Source organism: Macrobrachium nipponense, chromosome 38 (genome assembly GCF_015104395.2).
Source record: "Macrobrachium nipponense isolate FS-2020 chromosome 38, ASM1510439v2, whole genome shotgun sequence".
Lineage (NCBI taxonomy): Eukaryota > Metazoa > Arthropoda > Malacostraca > Decapoda > Palaemonidae > Macrobrachium > Macrobrachium nipponense.
The window spans coordinates 55182033-55182363 of record NC_061098.1 but is presented as its reverse complement, the minus strand read 5'-3'; positions in this window follow the sequence as shown (position 1 = coordinate 55182363).

The window sequence follows — 331 nt, the reverse complement described above, 5'->3', positions numbered from 1 at the left end:
CTGAACAAGAAATACAAAGTACAGGAGAAGAGACTAAACAACACAATAGATGTAAAATTAAATGGCTAAAGCCAAAACACATAAGATCCAACAGTACATGAAAAGGAATAGAGGATACCAATAGAACAAACTATTCGGAATCAACCAAAAAAGACTCTACAGTTAACTAAGAGGGGAATACAACCTCCAGGAAATCCCTGAAGCCAAACCAAGTAAGAGACTCTGGGAAAACATATGGAACAATCAGGTATCACACAACAAACATGCAACGTGGCTCTAGGAAGTCAAGGCAGAGGAAATGGGAAGAATAAAACAAAGATGCACGAGATCA